Source organism: Serinus canaria, chromosome 5 (genome assembly GCF_022539315.1).
Source record: "Serinus canaria isolate serCan28SL12 chromosome 5, serCan2020, whole genome shotgun sequence".
Lineage (NCBI taxonomy): Eukaryota > Metazoa > Chordata > Aves > Passeriformes > Fringillidae > Serinus > Serinus canaria.
Window position 1 is genome coordinate 33802693 of NC_066319.1, and position 20046 is coordinate 33822738.

The 20046-nt window shown below is 34.1% G+C and overlaps 1 protein-coding gene across 4 annotated transcripts in view; it reads right to left on the reverse strand.

Annotated features, from left to right (window-relative positions):
* Positions 1-20046, reverse strand: part of NOVA1 (NOVA alternative splicing regulator 1) — a 141625-nt gene that overhangs the window by 3177 nt on the left and 118402 nt on the right. The window lies entirely within an intron of this gene.

Below are 20046 nucleotides of genomic sequence, written 5' to 3' on the forward strand. Positions count from 1 at the left end.
TACCATGTTTGTAAAAGAAAAGGTTAAAAAAATTAAAAAGAAACACAGCTCATCATGCTTTTTAATGCTCTGCATGTTCCAAATGTGTATTAAGAAGAATTAAATGTAAATTAACAGGAAAATCATTTTTATCATTCTCCCACAGAAAATACTGCTTTCACCATAGTACAGTTCAGACCAAAAAGATTAAGCAAATGCAGCTATTATATTCATATGGAAAGATTATCTCAGATTGTATCAAACTGAGTATTTTCACATGATTCCTCTCTTTCCAGGCGACTGCAGCAAAACAACTTCTTTGGCAAAATTTGCCTGAAATTCTTTACCTTCCTTTAAAACATCTATAGCAGCAATCATTAAAAATAAAAAAGAAAAAAAAAAAGAAAGAAAATAAAGAAACAGAACAAACCAAAACCAAAGCAAATGAAAAACCACAACCAAAACAACATTTGTCTAAACCTTGGACAGATGAAATAGCTGGTCTTGAACAGGACATGATCTTAATTCTTTGACCTGTGACCCATATCACTGTATGGAAATTCATTATCTGACACACTGTATTATTATTGTTCAGCCTTTGGAAATTAAATTTTACAGGAAAGAGTACCTAAGAGTTGAGAATTTGACAGTACAAAACATAGCATTTGGACATTTAAGAGTTTACCAAATGGTTTCAAACAAAGGTTATTGTCCTATAAATCCTACCTTTGCTGCTGTTTAAACAAGTTTCAATGTACACAACATAATTAATGTCAATAAATGTTTTACCTATTGACTTACTGCTATGAGTAAAAAATGATGCCCAGGATAAAAATTTAATACTTATACATATTTTTCATAGCTTTTGTTTTTGATATACATTTTGCAAATGTGTCCCAAAGTATTAATGTACTGTCTGCTTTAGGACATTGAATTAATAAGATGTTTTTTTTACAAAAGTTTTGGCTTTAGTAGCTTTGTGTTCAGATATCCATTCATCCCAATTTTATGGAATATGTGTAGGGGCAACACTTTTCAGTCCTTTCAACAAAATTCTATCTAAAGGCTTAGCAACAAAACAATATAAAATACAATTAAATGTTATTAGTAATAGTCTCTTTCATCTGCCTCATTATAAAGTCAAACTAGTTGCAAACCAATATGCATGCCCTACAAATAAGTTTTTTTAAGCTAGAAAAAGCTTAGGTATTTTCAATGGTTATGTTAGCATGAAAATCATATCTTTGAGAATGCAGCACACTGGAAACTTGAGAAACAGTTATATTTTTCACTTACACAATATGTACATTAAAAATAATAATATATCATACTGTATTTTGCACTGGATTGTTTTAAATCATATACATAAGTTTTAATTCAGAATTTCATTGTCATCAAAACAGAACGTGTTCTATAGAATAAATAAGAAATTATCAGCTGCTGATTTATTCTAAAGGCAATGTGAAGGTAGGGTATTGAAAAAAAAATTAATCCACCCATAAATTAAATAATCCTATAAAAAAATCTTCATATATTTAGTATATATAGTTCAATACATAATGACAGGTTTTATATATATTTTTAGGCAGACTTAGTTTTAAGTCAGGACACCTCTTAGTAACTTTAAATGTAGTTTAAGGTATTTGGTAATTTTAAGGTAACCTTTTTTAGTTTTCCCATCATAAAAAGAAAGAAACAAATCTTATTTTTGATTAGATATTTCAGTTCTAGATACAAAATACATTAAATAATTACCAACTAGAAGAATTGTCCAGATTTTTTCACTTTTTTTTGAGGAGGTTTTTTTTTGGCTTTGGGTTTGTTTTGGTTTTGGTTGGTTTTTTTTAGTTTTTTTTTTTTTGGAAACATTCCAAAAATGCAGCTCTCATTATTATAGCTTTGTGCTGCATACTACAGAAAAAGTTTACTTGCCTCCACTGGTTTAAGACACACTAACAGGTTCTGTGGGAGATTTCAATAAACACTGTGCATAGTTCTGATCAAATCAGGCCTATGTAACTTTTAGTGAAAAACCCCTAAAAGCATAAGAAGGTACAAAAATACACTCTCAAAACCATACACAAGATTTCAGATGTAAATAGGATATTTAATGCCAGGGCAGTATTGTTGAACCTGTAATATTATAGTTACATATTCAACATATGAAAATCCAGGTCACTGTTATATAGCTGGGATTATTCTTAAGGATGGTATAATAAAATAAAGCAATGGCTTAATTCAGACACAAAATTAAAAAGGAACTCTTCTCTATTTAATAAGGAAGATTTTCTCAATGAGAAATTGGTACTTTTCTCACTTGAAACACAAATGTTCATTAGGTTACCATTAACAGCTTTAGTTATTTGTCAAAATTATCTGTCTAATCAGAGGACAGATAAAGAATGATCTCCTTCTTCTTACTAACCACTCTCACCTTGTCCAGGCATGGATTTTATTTAGCATTATAAACTACATAAAAATTATGATGCATTTTGACAAAATAGAAACAGACAATTGTTTCTTTCATTGGCAAGTCTCTTAAGTGGTATTAGTTTAGGAATAAACCAATAATACCCTTTGAAAAACAACCCCTGCCATGGTGAATATTTACATACAGGACATCTTTTAAAAATATATATGTAATAAATAATTAGACAGCATGCCTCTATTTTATATTAGGACAAAAACATTACATTCCAGTGAAAGTTCAGTTTGAACAAAACATAAACACATCTGTACTCATTCTACCTAAAATATAAGCAATCCTGCTCTTCTTGAAATGAAGAGCAACATTTGTACTACTTTGAGATATTCAGCTGTAACATTCTTGTGATTTGTGACAGCTAATTAAAAATTTCGTTTTAAAATTTAGATAATTATTTTTAAAAGCAAAATATATTTAGGATTTTTTTTTTCCTTTAGGAATATTAGTCTTGCTACCATTTGGTAAATCTCCATCTATTTCTTTTATTCACTAAATCTTTCCCTTGTTTGTATATTGGAGTACCAAGTCTTTTTGGCAAACATTGGTTGTATAATAACAAAGTATCTAACACATTACATAGATCACAGCAGTCTAGGTGCTGGTAGAAAAATTGTGCAAATTTTTTTTTTTTCCTGTTGAAGCCTAAAATCCATGCAGTCACTAAGTTAAAAGGTATAAAATGATACAAAACAATTCAGAAAATGAAAAATAAATACTATCTATTTGGTTTTGTTAACTGCTTGACCACCATTTTTGAAAAAAGTCCTTAACTCCTTGTCTGTCAGGGAAATTGGACAGTGCACTTATTTGCCTTTTACAGATAACAGGTTCAGAAACTGATTTGGATGCAGAAGTGAGAAACTGCTACCCAGAATAAGTGCTCTGAGCTATCCAATAAAGGTATCTTTCACTATGCAGGAAGATTAGGTTTCTAGGTTTGTGTGTATGCTCCTGGCTATATCCAAACTTGTGCTGCAAAAAGGAGATTGAATATCTGAAGCAATTATGAAAATATGCTTGCATATGCATTAGAATAAGCACACATGTAATTTATTTTGCTTAAATGCTATAGGAAGAATAAAGGGAAGCAACTCAATCTTTATTTCATGTCAAATAAGTTTTATAAAAATTAAGGATTGCAATTATGACATTTGCTTACTCACAAAGCAAAATAATTACTTCCACAGGCATCACTCTCATCTTATTTGCATTAGCATAAGCTAGTTCAAAATCAAGCTCAAAAAATATAATACTTCTTCCCCCCAAAAGTCATCCAACTATAACAAATACTATAGAAACAAAGTAATTTCTCTGCATACATTCTCAGTGAAACAAAACTGTGTCTTTAAAAGCCTTGACAAAAGTCAAAGAAACCTGGGCCATAAAGAAGAGCTCCAACTGGAGAGCAGTTTGCTGCCCTCAGTTCCCAGTGAAATCTGCAGAGATTTGATGCAACTCTGCCCTTCAGAGGAAGAGGCCTGGTACTTAAGGGATCTCAACCACTGTGTGTAGAGACACAATTCAAACTGCTTTTAACTCACCACATGAGTAGCCCTAGACTGCTAAACCCTGTATCAGCTAATTCCCTAAACCTTTCCCATTTATTGAAAATCCACTTGCATAAGCCCATGCTGCATTCATATATCATGTCAGAATTGCCTAAAAGTCCTCTGATTTACCAAACTGGAAGTCCTGGCTGAGTTAAGTGAGCAGAATAGCATCTACTGTGGAATGCCAGATGTTTGATTATGTTCTGCCACTCTCATCCTCCCCAGTGCTGCAGTGAGATAATCTGCACTGAGCAGCTATGAGTGCATATGAATAAATGCTAAATAGTTTCATGGGAAGATGAACCATGACCAAATCTGCACTACTACCCATGTCCTGCCAATTCTCATTCCCACTCCTCTCATGTAGAGACCTCCAACAACCCATAGCAAAGTTTCACCCCTTCCACCCTGTCACTTTTCTACTGCTTTATTTCTTTGCCCTCCTCCTCTCTGACAATATTTGGCTTGGTTATATTACCACTTCTCACAGTCTCTAGAACTGGGGGATGGCAATCACAAACTCACACCATCCATGCCACCCAGCTAATACAAAGTCTACACTGATAAATGTAGTGGAAGGATGAAATGCAGGCCAGATAGCAAGAATTAGCACTTGATATGGCTGTTCCACCAATTAGACTAACAGTATGTTAAGAAGGGTGAAAAACATGGTTTTAGGTTTCAAGTTCCACATGGTGGTAATGGCACATGCCTGCACTAACTTACAGCAGAAGAGAAATATTACTGATTGTACAAAATAGCATCAAAACTTGGAAAAAAGAAACCAAACAATTCAACAGTGGAAATATTTAAATGCATCAGCTTCTGTTTATTCCACTTCTGTGAAGTGTTTCTAAGAGATTGCACAGAGATTAATGAACAAAGGATCTTTTTTATCTATTATTCAGGTTTCCTTTTTCCTGTTTTATTTTCAACAGTGTCATTATAACTAATTCCATTAGTTTCTTGTAACAGTTGTTCTTTTTCCTTCTATTAAATCTTTCATCTACTTGTCTAATACAGGTTTATTTTTTCTTAACAGAAAAAGAGTTTACAGAAAAGATTCCATCTAATCTAACAAATTCATCCTAATTTGTCACAATTCTACATTTTAGTCTCTAAACCAAATAACTGCACTTCCTTAACACAGTAAATTGCTATGTTCTATTTAATATATTTTTCTTTTTCTTTTTTTTTTTTTTTTTTCTCTCTTCTTGCTCCTCAATTGTTTTAAACTCTTAAAAACTCCCTCTGGCATCTGGATTCCACGTCTGAAAATTTCATGTTATTTTAGCTGCCCATAGGACTACAGGCTTAGACTTGGTGAGAAGGTGTTCTGAACACCTGCTCTCCTGTAGAGAGCAGTCAGGGAGGAGTAGGATCACCTAGCATTTTTTTGTGTGGCAGGATAAACACACTGCTACACTAGGCTTGTGAGTAGTTCCATACAATCCACCCTAAAGTGAAGTGGCACTATAACAAAAATCTGGGAGAAAATCAGGATCAACTGAAGATGGGACAGAAGTTCTCCTGAAATCAAGCAGAAAGACAGGCAAAGTAATGCCTTCATGCATTTAGAATTCACAGCCATGCTCCAATGCATCAGGCAACTCCTGGAAAGCCCCTGGGTACGTAGCCACCAAGAACCACAAGTTCAAGGCAGCACAAGCTACTGAAAGATCATGAGTCATCCCACCTGTATAGCAGGCAGCCATGCAAGGCTGCTCTGGACAGATGTTTGCTCATGTCAGACTTGGGCTCAGCTTCCACAGTAGCCTTACACAGCAAATCTCTACTTACTGCACATACATAGCCCCAAGGAAGCTACTGGAATCCTTCTCAATATTTTCAGTATCTCTGGACTGGATCCATACTGGATTCATGCACATGCTGAAACATGAATTTACTTTTTCAGAGGTGTCCTGAACAAATGCCTGGCTGCTCAGTTCCAGATTATACATTTTGGCTTCAGAGAAAATTCTTAGAAGGAATGGAGACATCTTTTAGAGACATTTTCCTAATAGTCCGCTGGATACTTCCTTACAAAAATAGGCACATATTCATAAAAAGCAAAGCAGTTCTTTGTGAATTTAGCTAGATCATCAGGTAAACAAACCTAGACCATAAATTGTCATCTTTCCTGACCATGTTTAAATTCTGTAAATGTCATTCCAACTCACTTTCTCTCTTTCAGCAAAAGAGTGTCTAGAACTGAAATACTTGTGTGAACAAGTGCAAATGGATTACAGGAAGAGATTACCTGCTACTTTGTTCCTCAACATAATGCACTTTTTCTAGTCATGTTTATGCTAATAGGATTTTCTTCTCATCACAAGCAGAACATATACTGGTAGTATTTCCTTCATCAATGTTGCCTGAGATTATTCCAAGTGAATATAATTTTTCTACTTCCCTATGTTGCCTCTTTGTGTTATTTCTGACCTCATATTTGCAGTTTCTTTCAAGACAATTCAAGGTTAACTTAATCCATTGAAAAAATATTGCAACTCTTGAGTTTTTTCTCAAGTCACACTAGATTGTTACAAATATAAAAAATTGACAGAGCAAGTAGATATTCTAAGATGTTTGGGTTTATCTGCTGGTACACTGCAGGAGGATTTTGGTCTGATACTCACATACTGTTCATCACAAATGTTTATTTTTCTCCAGTTCTTAGACCTCCTCTCTCAGCTGAGGTTACATTTATAATTTCATTTTAGTCACAAAAACTATCACACAATAGAAAGCCAACTCCAACTTAAACAGCCAGGAACAATTTACATCTGATATCACAAGGCTTAGAAAGCCAGAACTAAGCAGGAGAAATATTTACTAGAGATAAGACTGTGTAAGGATGTTTTGCACAAATTGCTCTTTTGGCTTAAATCAATACTATTTTTCAATTAGCATTTGATATTAAACCTTGACTCTTTGAGGCACTTAAAAAAGTCACTCCCACTTCTTTTAGTAACTACCTAATTACAATTCTGCCCACTTTAAAGTATAAGCATTAAGATTTTTCTTTCATGCTTTTAACTAAAGATGTAATTTGGAATGCAAATTTCTCACAGCAAGAAACTAGCAGATCATGTTCAAAGAAACAAGAAAAATATTCTCTGCTGCCTGTTTTAGTTGCCCTTCTGTCACCAGTGTGTGTAGGCTCTAACTCATAAATAGAAAGGCTTCTTCTCTCAAAAGCAGAATGTGTGCATAGCCAAGTTGGGTACACCAAAAGAATAATTGCTAAAACAATGTTGGTTATACAGGTGGCTGATTTTATAAGATTATTTAGTCCTGAATAAAGTATTATTAAAATTTTACACTCACATATGAGCACATAAAAATCTGAATAGTTTCATAAGTATCCCTCAAGAAAATATGATTCAAAACTGTGGGAATGGAGTAAACCAACTCCTCCATGAATTCTCTATGATACATAGTTTTAATAACATAGAGAAGAAACTTAACTTTTCTAATTTTTTTCTCAGTAGCATAAAAACAACATCCCATATTTAATGCATTAATGTTTCATGAGCTTCAAATTACATTTGCAAAGAAGTGCAATGCATTTTGAGAAGCTTCATTTATACTTTTCATTTTTTTATAATTAAAAAAGAAAAAATGAGCTGGTTATATACTAAATTACACAAGAAAAAAAATTAATAGATTTTCACTCAGTTGCAGAGAATGCAGTATACATAGAAAATTAGACATCCACGTTGGCTGTGCCATTTTTCAGATGAAATATTTTTAAAAAGACAGAAAGCCTGAATACTAACTGTTCTGTCCAGTACTATCTAAAACCTTGAGTGATGATCAAATGTTCACCCTATTCTCTCTTTAAAATCACCTCCCCCTATCTAAAATTTCCCTTTTTTTCATCCTTCTTACGTAATTTGTTGCATGGGTTCCGATGAATACCTGCCAACACCTCACAGAGCCAAGGATGGGTTTAAAAAATGCATGAATATTTACAGAACTACAAAGTATAGCAATTTGGCATATTTCTAACTGAAAGAAACCATATAATGTAATTTAATTGCTGGAATTTCTGAAAAAAACCCACTTCTCAATACAAAATAATTGACAAAAAATGTAGACAATGTATATTATTTTAAAACCAAATATGCCTCACTGATGGTATCACTAAAACTCCCACTGTTTTGCATCAGACAGCATCTAACTTGTGAACTCATAAAAGCCACTCCAGTTTCCAAAGTTAATTGATCTTTTTGACAGACAGAGAGGCAAAGTGGGTGCATCCCTTTTTTTTATGCTTTCCCAGTCACAGGTCTGTAGATGTTTGGCTCCTCATAGCTATTAACTCATTGTCCAAAGAAGCATTGCACTGGCTGCTTTCCTGACAAAGCTTCAGAAGGCAAATACATAAATGAATAGGACATTTGTGCACTCCTCCAGAGAATCCTCTAAAGTCAGCATTCATGAGCTTTTCAGGTACTCCCCAGCAGCAGATCAGCCATAAACTTGCTCTGACTGACATGCTGTATTTTAACTAGAAAACTTGCACTTGATGAGAAGTAATCACTGGAAGAAATCCTATAGCTAACACATAAAAGAGATTTGCTATGTTAATAACAAATCTTGGACAGCCTACAACCTAGGAATCAATTTGCCATTGACTTCCAGGAGGCTGATGCTTCCTTTATTTTTTTTAATTTTTATTTTTTAAATGTTTTTTAATGGCCACGTACCTGCAAGTCTAAGAGAAAACTAACAGTATTTTTAAATAACCCTTTGAATGGAGTATGAGTTTTTCAAGATGAAGATACACTGTTAACATTACAAAGCATCACAGCTATCAACAGTGCCCAGTTTTCAGCATAAACTTGGATAAATATGGCTAGAATACACAATTATGCTCTTCTAAAAGAATCAATGCAGAAAATTATATGCATTAGTTATGTCATTTAATTAAAATCAGAGGAAAGAACAGCCAATAGAAATGTGCTAAGGGACTTGCCATTTCTCTGTCAAAAACACTTTTCATTGAAACTGAATAAAACTTGAAACCTTGGAAAAACTAAACCCTGGATATTAGAAATAAACTGAGATTTTTATGTTTTGACATTGCTGGCCAGATCACATTATTTTAACAGCATGCTAAACATTTTCTAAAATTATTTTCGATTTAAATCCAAGTATGAAATTATGTTTCAGCATTACTGGTAAGATTACTGAAAATCAGTCTCTGGAAACCACATTAATTAATCTATATATAGGAGTGACAGGACAAAAGAAGGCCAAGAGTTTTAGTTTGTTTTCAGAGGATCCTTGCCACAGTTGATTTCTACAAGATATGTATCACAATAATCCAGAAATCATTTGGCAATTCTGAACAAAATTTAAGTTATCAACTGTATATCATCAGCAGGAGACCTCTCTTTTGGAAGACGTGGAATCAAGGTGAATCAGCAGAACCATTTCAATTCTATGGCATGGAAAACAAGGATTTATTATGACCATTAAAAAAAAGGGTATTTCTTTCTTGCTCAAAGCTCTTTGTGATCCTTTCATGGGAGGTCATAAGAGAGAGTTTGACCATCAGCAAGAGGAGCTTTATGGTTGGCTTTATGGTTACTCATATCAACAAGTTTGCAATTCCCAAAGGAAGCAGGTAAAGTGCTCGGAAAATATGACAGTCTTTAGTCCCTTTCTGAAAACACATTATCTCTATATTTAATATTTTCATGCTCAAAAATAGTCCTCAATTTTGCTATCACAGTTGTCATATTCTGATATTCAGAAAATTAAAAGTTTTAAGTGAGAAGCTGTGGAATTGAAAAAATGATAGATTTTTAAAGAAGGAGGTAAAAGAAAGTGTAACTAACTGAATGTGCTTTGCCTAAATTAACACCTTTGAGTTTTCATGACCATAAAATAAAATTATGACTCTAAACCCTAACATCCCCTCCTGCACTATTTGCAATTAAAATTCTGGGGTAATTATTCTGTTCTCCATAGAAAGGAAGGGGAGACACACATAAATTAAAACCCTTGTGGTAATGACAGTAATGTCTCAGGTCCCTGAAAATAAGAGCACATTTATTCTTGTTTTCCCCTCCAGACAGTTCTATATAGCTTCATGGTGGTTTTCACCAAAAAAAAGAAATTAAAAAGGAAAAATGGCACAAAGCTAATGACCAAATGTTTTCCTAAAATCTGTATAAATACAATTTTTCTTACGAGTATTTTTCTGAAAACATCCATTTTGCTTTAGATATAAACACATAAGATGGTAGAGCCAAATAGCTTCTAAAAGGAGGAATGTTTTAAACATGCTATCTAACTAAACACAACAATTAAAAACAGCCAAAAAAACCCACTGTGAAACAAAACAACAAAAGACCTTCTCACCACTTCCACAGACATATGATTTAATAGAAAAACTCACAGAAAAGTAAATAAATTAAGCAAATATTTGAATATGTATCACTCCTATAGATACTTCTATATGCACACACAGTACTGTGCTATAAATATATACTGCTATATAAGAATGTCTAATACTTGATTTACTTGTAAGTAGGAGCAGTCCTCTTGCACTGAGTATCTAGTGAAGAGTTTCAGCTTATGCAGAGAGCACAGAAGCTACTCATTCACAAGTGCCTCTTTAAATCATATTTTTTGCCACTCAGCTTATTTTAAAAGCAATAAGAAAAAAAAAACCCATGCACAAAGACATGCACATATTTGTACTCTCTACAGAGACAGTGAGTGGAGTCCCCACTTGCTCCCAGGTGATCCTGTCTTAGGATCTCCCAGCTGCAATCATGTCAAAAATCAGTCTGATGCACAGAACAAATGAAAGATGTTCTCACTTGGAAATCTAGGAATAAAACCCACACTCTGTTACAAAATTGTTTCAAGGCACTCTCCAACCTTTCTTAGAAACAAGATTTCTGCTCTTAACAATATTATGTAATCTAAATAATACAGCGTTGGTCTGAGAAGAATCTTCCATATCCAGTCTAAATTTAGTTACATATCTAGAGGTAAGAAAAGACTGAACAGGGCATTTTTAATGGTTCATCTTGGCATAACCTGGCACCAGTTTTGCACTTTTAATCCAAAATCACAAAATTAGGATAAAATGAAAGATAAAACTTACTCTATCATCAACCAATACACATAAAATAAATATGGTGGAATAGAGATGATGGAGAGGGAAATCTGGCTTCTGCAAAATGCACCTGGTCTATCTAGATGAACTAACAAATTAACAGCACCAAGGGGTATGGTTACTTTGAACCCCTGTCTTTGCATTAGATGACCAGCAGCTGAAGCTTGATTATTTCTGTATTAATTAGTCTTTAACTAATAAAATAGGATTTTGTGTAGCAAGAACTACTCAATGAAATTCTCATCTGATAGAAGTTGTTTGAAAATTGTTTTCAAATGAGAAAGGGGGGACAGTTAAACAGAAAACATTTATGTAACCATGTCTCTCTAGGTCATGAAAAATAATAGTGATTAGAAATTGTGAATACAAAAAAGACATAGCTTTCTTTGTGTGGTTTCCCTAATGGGTGGATGGATAGGTGGCAACACAAAAGCATTGTGTTTAAGAAAGAGCATGTCAAGTGTCTGGAGTCCTGTGTGGAGCAGCTGAGGGAGCCCAGAGAAAAGGAGGCTCAGGGGAGACCCTACTGCTCTCTACAACCCCCTGAAAGAGGGTTGTAGGGAGGTGGGAGTTCAGCCTCTTCTCCCAGGCAGAGGAGACATGTGAAGGAATTTCTTCACAGAAAGAGTAATTAAACATTAGAATGAACAGTCCAGGGAGGTGGCACAGTCACCATCCCTGGAGGTGTTCAAGAAATGACTGGAGGTGGCACTTAGTGTCAAGGACTGGTTGGCAAGGTGGTGTTACATCACTGCTTGGACTTGATGATGACAGAAATCTTTTCCAACCTAATTGATTTTGAGATTCTGTGATGTCTCCAAACTTAATAACAATGCTACAGGACTCCATAGCTCTCTAATGCTAGTAGAGTCTTCTGTAAATTCAATTCAGAACCTTCTTCTAAAAGCCTGAAATTATGTCTCTAAGAAGGATCAGAGAGCAGAATAAGATAAAATCACGCTGTAGGTCTCAGGAAATATATCATTAAATGCAACTAAGCTGTGGTTGGCTGGCTTAGAATTTAACATTCACCCCAATAGATTAATATTGTTAGTTTATATGTCTATCTACTTCTTGGTTAACTCTTGTAAACTTGTAGTTATACGTGTTTAACCAAGATAACTTAGGTCAGTTATCAAAGTCAACATAGCTTATAAAAAATCCCTATAATTACAAGAGACAGGTGAAGGTACAATTGCATTGTCCTTATTAAATAGGAAGATCCTGGATTTAGAACATACATATACAGCTCAGTAGGGAAACTGCATCTATTTCTTCTTAAGCCATGTATTTGCAAACCATATTGTTTCCCTACATCTGTGCTCCAGGTTATATTTCTCATACAATGGGAGAAAAAATTCATTAAGGCAAACTATCTATAGACTAGCACTGGGCATAGGCAATACTTGAATATAGATAATTGGCACCTATTAATAATTTTGCGTAGACATCTCACACAAATGTTCACATAGGAAAAAAAATTACTCCTCATGCAAACCAAGGCTGTGGGGCACAAATATGGCTGTATTTACACATGTATATTACATATTTTATACCCATATTACAAATGTATACTATGTGGGCATTAACATGGAAAAATACTTTACACAGAGTAAATTTGAAGGCAGCATCTGAGTAAATTTGATTTAAATATCACTTGTTAAAGACACAATGAAAAATAATTTGCATCTAAGTCTTGCCCTGATCTCTACTATGCACAATATATACATATTCTTCTGCTTGAACAGCTGAGCAATTTATTTTTAGAGAAAAGATACCGAAAAATGTTAAAAGAAAAAATAAAAAATTGAAAGAGCTGTCTAAAAAATGAGATGGAGGTGAGGAAATCAATAGATTCACTAACCCTTTTTGATTTCACAATACATTTGTCCCTTTTTTCTATTTAACAAATACTCAATGTGATCCTTTGCATATGTATAATAAATGCATAAATGCATTAACAATTATTCTAATATCACTTAAATTCAAATTTCAAAACATTAATTTCATCCTATCAAAGCTGCAGTCTCCTTTTCTTACCCTGATTCACCTGAGTTCCTATTACTGTCAGGCAGGCATAACTTGCAGTTTGTTTTAAAATTGGATGCAGTAAAGACAACCATCAGAGTACACAAACACATTGTGGACAGCCAATCAGTCTTTTCTGGTAACGTAATGTGTATCATTTATTATCTATTTACTTACGACATAATTAAAACAGAAATTTCTATTAAAAAGCCTCTTAATTGCTGGCATATAAGTGAAATACAGCCTGTGAAATGTCTTTAACAAACAACTGTTATTTCCTTCTGTTTGTAAAATGATGTGATAACACTGGCTCTAGTTTTATTAAACATTTTAAACTTATTCCTATGAACAAATTTTCTGCAAGGAAATGGTTATCTTTTTATTTGATTTCTCTTTTTTTCTGCATCACCTAATTATACATGTGTACAGGTCTGTGGATTTTAAGGTACTGTATTTTGGTTCAGTACTTTTTATTGTAGAATGCCACTAATCATAGTCTAATCTATTTCATAGAGCAGTTTAATTCCCTGACTGCAACACTGTAAAAGAGCCCACATGGAGACTGCATTTCAGTATCTCATGGGTAGGGGGCAGCTGTTAATTTATTATCACAATTACTACTAAAGAATAAAGTCAATCAATCCTCACTGCATTTCTAAGTTTGTTAAGTGGACAATAAAGATAATCATAAGAAGCTGAGAAGCACTGAGTTCGTGTACTATGCTACTTAAAAATATGAAAGAAGAATTTATACTGCAGTGGATTTGCAGCCTTCCAGAAGCTTTAAAGAAATAAAAATCTCAACCATATTTTTATAACTCCATCCAAATCACAGGTATTATGTGATTTGGAGTTCACTTGAATGATAAATTTGTCATGTAGAAGTGTATTATTGTTTGATAATATAAGGGGGGGAAAAATAGTCCAGCAAGTCTTAGATCTCTAAGGCTGCATTCACTGAGGTGCCATTTGAGAAGCAGGGGAAAACAGAAGATGAAACAGGCAGCAGATCCTCTGTAGCCACAGACTAATAATCTTCAAGGCTGCAAAGATTCAAATGTAAATCACTGGCAGGTCACAGACCAGTGAACTCTTAGAATTAGAGGGACAATAGTGCAATTGATCCACTGTTTGCAAACCATGCCTCTTAATATCTGCTATTACTTGCAGGAGATCTAATTTGCTTTCAGGGAAAAAAAAGAAAACTAACCAACCAACCCAATCCAAACATCCAAAACCAAACCCAAAATCAACAAATGTGAAAATATCCACAAGCCCAAAACTAGGGGATAATACTACTGAATAAGATGGCAGTTACATATTGTTTTGATACAGGCTATCTGAAATCTAAGGTGCAATGCTTCAGGCAAAGGTCCCAACAGTGGCAGCTAACCTCTGGAAAAGGAAAAACCTTCTACGTGTTATTCTCTGAAGTGCAATACATCAACCTGCTTCCATGATTTGCATAGAAAGAACACTCCTTTTTTACTCAAATCAGGCAGAGACCAACTATAATTGGTGGGTTTGTCTCACATCTGACTTCTCACTATCTGATGAGTTCTCAAAGCATGCAGCAGACAGACAGTGCATCCAGCAGTCTGCCTAGCCTAGCAAAGCATAGTGCTGCACTATACCCACAAACAGCTGGTGTAAATGGAAATATTTCAGGTAGCATAAAAAACCCAATTAACTAACAAGCAGGATCTTCTAGGGCCAGGACAAATCATACCTCACTCAACCTAACACCTGACAGAAAAACATGGTATTGCCTTTTCTACTTTACAGTCTGCTGTAAGGGATCTGTCCTGGTGTAACAGTAAGCTCTACAGGCTCAGTGTTTCTTTCCAAACTGTCATACAACCCATGATCTTTTAAATTCTGGACTACTTAAAGCCACTAAATTAAATTCCAAATAATTGAAAACCTTTTTGTGACTGATTACAACAACAGAGAAACAGCAATACAGTCAGCCAGATTTGCATTCTGGAAATTGCTCTGCTCCTCTGTCTTCTCTGGATTGTTCAAACAGCGAAGAAGACACTCAGCGACTCTTTGCCTGTGCACCTCAGAATATGGGTGGATTTTTCACCCAGCAGCAGTTTTAAATGAAACAATACATCTACCATACTAAATCTGAGTATTAAGAACTCAGTCTCAGCTAACTTTGGTTAGATCACAGAGTAATATGTTGCCAACTTTCACTCTAGCTCTTTTGGGATGGAATGTGAACATAGGTATTATTTGGAATTTATAACACATTATTCATTTTAATTTTGTATTGATAAAGAAATTATACTTAAAAAGGAAGACAGAATATAGAGAAATGAAACAGTCTTTGGCAAAGGATGTTTGAAAACCTTCATCATATTTTGACAAAGAGAAAAATGTGTATTCTCCAAATTTCATATGCTTAATGATCCTTTTTCCTAAGCAGATGGGACCTTTTCTTAGTATGGGGACGTGGAAAAACATGAAAACCTATATATCATATCTACAAATATTCAATAGATGAAAGAACATCTTGAATTAAGTGAGGGACTTTTGAACTCTTAGGAATTTTGAACTCTTAAACAACTAAAATAAGGCAAGATGGTTTTTAATCCTACCAGTCTAAACAGAATGTATTCAATCCAAAAAAGCATTATCGTTTTACATGTTGACGACAAAATATCTTAAAATTAATAAATCCCATGAAAGTCATGAGTGTACTTTAAACAGTAATGATCTCAGCATCTTAACTGAAGCAATCATGCTTTAAAAATAAATTATTCGAATCAAAAGCAGGCTTCATAAAGTCACACTAGGATTTTTATGTTTTCTAAATCATCTAAGTCTTCATTAACACAGACTTTCTCTTTTTTTTTTTCTTTATAAGCTTTGCTTTTATATGTGGGGGTTTTGTTTTGTTTTTTACCTTTGGATTTTTATCTGTGGGGGAAAACATCCAAAAAATAGAACAACCAGGTAGAGTTTAAAACATGAGGAGATATTGATTTAAAACATTTATCCATTTTAATAGAAGGGAATAGTAATTCTGTTCATTTCACTGAGAACATATATCTTTTTGAAGGGGAGATGAAATAGGAAACTAAGTCATCCTAACTATTATCAAGCAAAAATTGTAAACAAGATACACCAACATGGAATCACATTTTTACTTACAGGACTGAAACTGGCAGGTCATTTATGACATCCTATGAATGACATGCGAGTACTTTTCAGAGACTTTGCAGTGAGAATCTAAAACTTTCCCCATTTCTCAGAAAAGTCCCTGACATTTGTCCTACATTTAAGACAGGAACAGTAAACAGTGACCCCTATAATTGTTTTGCAGTGGGAGAGAAAAAAGGAAATGAGTATGGAATATGAACCAAATTATTACCTACATACTTGTACCAAGGGGAAAAACTGAAACAGACAATAAGACGAGTAAAATCCTCAAACTGTTTTGCATAGAAGATTTTTAAAATTGTTTAAACATTTCATATAATTTAAATATATATCCTAAGGAAAAAATGCCAACAAGCACTGAGTTCAGATACTGCAAAATACTAGAAAAATAGTTAAAGGACAAAACAAATACATTGGAAAAATGGTTAAAGGACAAAATAAATATATTAAGAGTAATGTATTAACATGGGGACCAGAAGAAAGTCTGCAGTTAGTCCATGGAGGGTAGGGTAATTCTGCTTAGAGTTTAGACATGAAATGAAGGATTCCAGCTGTATAGAAGCAGGAAAGGTTACATCTAAACCACTGGAACCTCTACTGAAATCCTCTCACATGAACAGGACAGTAATTCTTCCTAGCCTTTTCTGGATATACCATCTCAAACATTATTTATTATGTGCTATCCACAGTGCACCATAGACACCTTGTAATGAAAAAGGAACTCTGTTTTATTAAACTAAAACAAGCTGGTTCACTAAATACTTTAGTCATGGTCCATATAAAACACTGTCTATTAGATAAAGCCTCTTTCAAACAGAATATTAGGTTTGTGTTGTAGACCACTGACAGCATCATCTGGATGTAAATGAAATGTTCATATTTATCAGTGATGAATCAGATTGGTTGACAAAAGGTCAAATTTCTATCTCAGATAATTACCATAGCAAATATTCTTAGTAATCCAATTAAAGTTATACTACATTTTTAATTCTATAGCACCTTTTATAAGAATGGTAAATAATTTTATGTTGACTTTGATTTTTAATACAGAATACTGAGATTTGGAAAGATCAAGGGATCCATCCAGCATTAGTCAACATGTGGAAGACCTCAAAAGAAAACAGATTTTCTCAATACTACCCTAAAATTGACATTAAAATCAGGGAAACAAAAATAGATTAATATTACAGTTAAAATATCCAAGAGACTATATTTTAACTAAGCCTCATATCAAAGTTTAAAGGCAAATTGAGATAATATCTCACTGACCTACAATGGCTATTGAGTATCCTGGGATCATCATTAAAACTCAGTATTTGTGCATGGAGATTAATGTACTGATAAAAAAAATATATCATTTGAAGCTGGTTAATATACATATTTTAAAATCCATGTCCTAATGATAACAGAAGACTGAAACAAAGTTTTCTTTCCTATTTCTTCCTCCACCTCCCACAAGAAGTTATATGTCAAATATGAGTTCATCAGCCCTATAAAAGCTGTCAGCATGCTTTACAGACTGCCTTTATTTTCAGATTCTACTTTTCTGTGAGGAATGAAAAGATGAAACTTCTGCAAGCAATTTTGCAAACAGGGATAGGGAGGTTCTTTAAAGCCAGAGAGGGAGATTGGGTGCATCAATCATTACAATATCAATTAATCTCCCAGTCTCTAGTTATATGTGTACTATTATATCATGGTGCAAGCAAGAGACTTTCCATAAAATAAAGGGGCAATATAGGACAAATGCACAAATTCCAAATACCAAGATTTTAATGGCCATATGCTTGGGCTGTACCTGCTGAGTACAGTCAGTTCCAAGAAAACTGGCTCAGTCCCATCATGTGAAAATGCTGAAAAGTATTATTTATTACATATATCACAGCAACAAGAAATTGAAATGCTCAAACAAAAAAAAGCAAACCTGAGGACTGAATGAAAAAAATCTACACCTATCTGCACTCCAAAAAATTTATATTATGTTGTATTAAATGATAAAATAAGATTTTCAGGTTCAATAACAATGCAGCCAAATTGAAGGTATAACTGTAAAAAATACATATGCCATGGGAAAAAATAGCACTTTTAAAAAAGTAAAAATAAAAGGCTTATATAGTTAGTAAATGACTCAAAGTCTGCTATGATAAATCCTGTTTTACTGCTAAGCTTAAGCCTATCTAAATTGTAAGGCAAGGAAAAAGGACTCCCAGCCATTACTCTTCTGACTCACTAATAAGTGTGAATGTGTGTTTTGGCCCTTCCATTCTCTTAAGCCAATAGCAAAGGTCAGCAATGGTACCAGTTTCATGGAGAAAGGGAGGACTGGAGAAGGAGACATGCAAGTGTCCTTTACAGGTATACACCAAATAGGCAAACAAGAAATAAAAACTTAGCTCAATGTGTTTCTCCCTCTAAAATTAGAGTAACATCAGTAAAACAGGCAGATTAAAAGAAAAAATAATCTTGTAAATGAATAAAAATATGTAAACAGTTTAATTATAGAAATACTAGTCTATCTAAAGTCAACTGTTAAAATAATAATTAAAATTTGTACCTTTACTGGGTTCTACAGAGGAAAAGCAAGCACGTTCTATATGATGTTTAGTGCATTATTTATCACTTTAGAGATGAAATTACCTCTTGAAGTGTACTTTGGAGGAGTCAAATTGATTTCCTCCTGCTGGTAAATAAAAGTGAAGCTATATTCTGCCAGCTCCAGGGGCATCAGCAGAACAGTTTCACTGCTGTAGCTATATGTCTATCAGTGTTTGGCTACAAACAAAGCTGACCAAGCTCGTGAGAGTGTAACACAGAAGCTTTTAGTCAAAAGTATAGAAAGATTGAGTGAGTTTCAGCAACAGGCAGACAGGAGGGAGAAAAAAAAAGTTATTGGAAATTCTATTGCCTCTAATTCTATTGTTTCTTTGTCTCTTTCTTCCTTGGGAAGTTTGCAGTATATGGATTTTGAATAAAGGTCCAAGGAAGTTCCACTGAAAAAATAAACAAGACATTTACAAGAATAATATTGGCAGATGTATAACTTCCAGGAGCAAAGAACTAAAGAGAAAAACACTTCCAGGGAAGAGGTTTCTGTTGCATCCAAGGCAACTCAGTATAATGCAAAACATGACAGTTCTAAAGCAACTTTTCTTCCACTAAAAGAAGGCATTTTTAGAGACTATCCTCTCCTTGAGAATCATAAAACAAGCAGTTCACAAACACTGGATTTTTCCAAAAACAATTCATCAAAAGCCGAAACTGCCATACAAAGGAGTTATGACCTCATCTGAATGGAGGCAAAGTGAGTCATTAAAAGGAAGATCTAATACAAGCCAGATTTCCTGCCTAGCTTCCTCTGACCTCTGTTGGCAGAGCTATTTTCTTCTTGTATTAAAAAGCGCGTCTAGAAATTGTTCAGGCTCTGTCAGGGGAACACAACTGACATGCTTGTAAAGCACAAGGCTCACATCAGCTGTTCTCATCAAAGCACAGACTCGACAGTTCTCTAACTGCAATGATTTATGGGGCAGTCCTCCAACCCAGCTTAAAAATCTCACTTCAACAGCAACCCAGCATGAAGTATTGTTTAAAGTTTGCTTAATCACCTTTCTAATCTTTAACATAAAATATCACCTTCTCATGATTAAAACATTACCTAAAATTGAATGATCTTAAGGCTAATATGCTACCTT